At 42.4% G+C, this 4299-nt stretch overlaps 1 protein-coding gene across 1 annotated transcript in view; it reads right to left on the minus strand.

Annotated features, from left to right (window-relative positions):
* The window catches only part of LOC112151129 (neurofibromin), an 88757-nt gene that overhangs the window by 72426 nt on the left and 12032 nt on the right, over window positions 1-4299 (minus strand). The window lies entirely within an intron of this gene.

Raw genomic sequence — 4299 nt, forward strand, 5'->3', positions numbered from 1 at the left:
ACATTAGCTGTAGTTATCCAGTCATCTGGGAGTACCTCCTGACCACCCAGAGCCTGTTTCAACTGTTTCTTAAGAGTCATGCAACAAAACCCCAGTAAAATAACAAATTAATTATCTATAATCCATAAAAGTCGCAGTCAAAAACACAATGTACAAAACAGCCGTTCATAAAAACTGGTAAAACAATGGAAGATAAAAATATAAATATTTCTAATAAGTACAGCAGTTTATAACTTAGATAAAGTGAGCTCATGGTCTTAGTCAGACTTGTTTAGTAGACAAACGGATGTTGGAAGAAATGATAGTTTGCATCTGTTGCTTTTGTGTCTTACTGCTTGGTAGCGCCGCCCGGATGGTAAGAGTTCATATTCGCTAGGTTGTGGATGGGAGGGTAAGTTTATGATTCTTTTTGCCAGATCTCGTAAACCTCTTGTAGAGAAGAATACTCTTTTTTTAATGGATTTAAGGAATTGTCATGGCATTTTTCATGACACTATGTTGTGTTCGTGCTTTACGGTTAGGGGAATGAACCAGGTGACCATGCCGAATCTTATAAGTGAGTCAAGCACTGCATTTTAAAAACATGCCATGATATTAGTGCTTACACCGAACATTGAGTCTTCTTAAAAAGTAGAGTCTCTGAGACAGTTTGGAGCATAGGTGGTCCACGTGCACGTTCCATTTAAGGAGGTTATCTACATGGACACCAAGGTATTCCAAACTTTCCACCTGGTCCATCTCCCTGCCGCCAATTGTTACTGGCTCATGGCGCAGTAGTCCTTTGGGGTCAAAACCACTTCAGTTTTGTTCACATTTAAGGTCAGATGGTGATCCAAGCACCAGGACTGGAAGGAGTCAATTTCCTTGAGATATGTGGACACACACAGGGTACCTGACTCTTAGTAAGCTTATGGTGTCATCTGATTATTTTAGAATGTTGTTGCTCTAAGTGCTGCTTCTGCATTCATTTGTGTAAAGCGTAAAGAAGATCGGCAAGCTCACAGCTCCTTGTGGCACTGATGCAGTAGCTTTTTACTTTGGAGAAAGAATTATTTACCTTTACTTGCTGTGACCTATTTGTTAAAAGGGAGTAAAACCATTTTACTAAACATGGACTTACGTTTAAGTTAGTGAGTTTCTGTGCGAGTGAGGGTGAACTGTGTCAAAGGCTGAACTAAAATCGGCAAATAGGACTCGTGTGTAACTGTCAGTGTTTTCAAAATGTTTGCAGACCATGTGAGACAGACTGTTAATGGCATCTCCGGTGCTTAGACCTTGTCTTTAGGCAAATTGCAGGGGATCAATATGAGTAGAGACTTCAGATTTGAGTTGGTTAACAATTATTTTCTAGAAACATTTCATGACAATACTCAGTGCTGGATCTACACAGAAATGTAATGTTTTAACAAACTGCACGTCTTTTCTCTGAACCGCTAGATAAACGCATTCCTTATTTAAAGCATCAACTTTTCATCAAAGCCCTAAAGTTTATTTCTAGTCATTTTTTAATATCTTGACAATTTTTTAAGAAATTGACTGTTAAAATCACAAAGTTTTTTTGTTTTTTTTTTTTATCAGAGAAGAGTAAAGATTAAAACTAGTGAAGAACAATAAAATAATTATTTTAGAGATCAGAGTTGTGAGTCACAATGAAATGGATCACCAAATGAGTGTGTTTGTGTTGCTGAGGTCAGTGTGAGCAAATGCTAGAAATTCCCAGCACACCTGAATGCAGCAACAGTGACTTCTTAATGCAGGTGCATGAGTGCTGAAATTCCACGCAGCCCCTGAACGCATCTCTTGCTGGGTGAATGTTACAATTAAATCCATTAAATCAGCGCAATAAAGTCAGTATTAAATGTTTGAACAACTCTAAAATGGATGTTTGTGGTGACCAACAGTGGAGGAGAAGCAGACTCCATCATGTTGTGTTTGAGCCTCAGAGATGAAGAACAGAGACTCACCTGTCAAAGTCAAAGAGCTTTTCTGACCGCCAAATAAAGTTTAGCCCACGTTTGGCGGTTGTTAATTTAGAGTTTAGAGGTCCGCCTATATTGAAACATGGGTTATAGAATGTCATGTTATGACTGACTTAAAAGTAAAACATTCTACAAAGTAGACCCCGCCCTCCTTCCTCATCCGTCCTCTTTGTTTAGGAGAGACCTGCAGCTGAACTGCCCCCTCCACCCCTCCCTTTTTCTTCACACCTGTCTGTCGCCTTCTCAGCCGACAGGAGCTCGTGCAGCTGCAGGGGACGCCGATTCACTGGTTTCAGGCTGTTCAAAACATAACAGGTAGTAGACAATCATAGCTGCGCAGATTTTTTGCCTCCAAGCGCTGAGCTGCCACCCCCTTTGAATCTGCGCCCTGGGCAGCTGCCCGTACCTAAAACCGCTACTGTCAATACGTGTCAGAGCTATAGGCCTGTAGTCTTTAGTTGAGGCTTTGCGAGCGGTCTTTGGAATAGGTATTATTGTGGACTTTTCCCAAAGATGTGGGACTGAGCAGTTCACAATAGACTGTTGAAATATTGGGCACAATGCTTGCTCCTGAGCACAGTTTTTCAGTACGAAGCCTGACAGGCCATCCGGACCAGCTGCTTTGTTTGTCTGAATTTTCCTGAAAATATTTTCAATACACTGCTGGTCCACAGTAAAACTGCAGGCATCACTTTGGGTGTTAATGGTAGTTAACACAGTTGATGAACTTTTAAAAAAGTCGTTTAGGTTTTTGGTGCATTCCTCTTCATTCATGGCTATCATTTGTGGTTTGTTTGTTGTCATGCGAGTTATCTTTTTGGTTTTTTTTTTTAAGCTCTTTCCCATTGCTTCTCTTTTCGTTTTCTTTGCTTTCCTCGGAACAGTGTTTAGTTCCTTCTGTTTTGTGGCTATAGCGGCTCTATCCCTTTTTTTTAATGCAAGCCGCTTTTTGTTAATGCTGTCTTTAACATCTTTGGTTACGTATGGCTTGTTGTTTGGATATCGCAATATTTGTTTTTTTAGGGACAATAGTGTCTGTCCACGCAAAAGTTTATGTACTCAGTGATAGTCTCTGTTGCTTCGTTTAGTCCCAGATTTTGGAAGATGCTCCTATTCGTGCAGGAAAAGCTTCCTCTCAACGTCTCCACACTGTCCTCTGTCTACTGCAGCACCGTCCTGAGTTGGGGCTTTGATGATTTCAGTACAGTTTTGTATGTAATCGTGAGGTGCAGGGTGACATGGTCTGAGTTCACCAGTGGGGGGAGAGCCTTTGCTCTGTATGCGTTTTTTATATTACCAAATAACTTTTCTAGTACTTTGTCCTTCAGAGTGCTGCATTTAATGTACTGATGAAACCCTGCAAGTTCCGGATGACAAAGGTTGAAGTTCCCCAGTATAAAGACGGCAGCCCCCGGAGTGCTCTGAAGTTCATTATGAACACATTTGTCCAAATGATTTGCAACTATCCTGAGATTCCTATTTGGTGGAATGTATGTAGCACACATTATGACATTTACAAATTCCTGTGGTAAATAGAAGGGTTGCCAATATCTGGAACACATTAAGGTTCTCTGATGGTCACCTGTTTGCGCCATGCACTTCTTGTGTAAACAGAAATTCCTCCACCTTTAGTCTTATCAGACGATTTAGTCCTGTCCGCCCTCACGCAGAAGAATCCGTCAATTTGAAGTAGGCTGTCCAGTATGTCCGGGCGAAGCCACGTCTCAATGAAAACAATGATGCACGATTCTCTGTATTCATAGCAGTGGTGGCTGTTTGAGCGGAGCTCGTCCAGTTTCTAGAGCAAAGACCGTACGTAGCTCAGGATGACATGAGGAGGGGTGGTTTATTTCCCTTCGCCGGAGTCGCTGCCTTACGCCTCCGCGTCTTCCTCGCTTTTGCTTTCGGCGCTTTGGCTCCTCATCACCTCCGTGGGCAGCCCGTGCAGAGGTAAAAAGCCTCTATGTTGGTGATCCAGAAAGAACTCCCTGGAAGAAGCATAGTGCGGGCCGTTGCTTGCTGGTTCCAAGGACGTTGAGGGCAGAAATTTGCTGAAAGTTTCGCTAACTGCCCAGAGCAACAGCAGCAGGATGGTGAAGGATCTCATCGTTCCGTTTTCCTGCATGCAGTTAGTTGCGTGCGTGGCAAATGCTTGTGTGCCACTGTGTGTCAGAGTGGCTAGTGACTTTTTATTCTACCCGCCAAATGCAGGTAAAACCTTAATTTGGCGGGTGTTAATTTAGAGCCCTGCCCGTACACAGTACCAGACCATGCCAGCTGTCTTTCAGTGCTGGTCACATCTATTTTCTCACCTCCTTGT

This window comes from Oryzias melastigma, linkage group LG20, assembly GCF_002922805.2.
Source record: "Oryzias melastigma strain HK-1 linkage group LG20, ASM292280v2, whole genome shotgun sequence".
Lineage (NCBI taxonomy): Eukaryota > Metazoa > Chordata > Actinopteri > Beloniformes > Adrianichthyidae > Oryzias > Oryzias melastigma.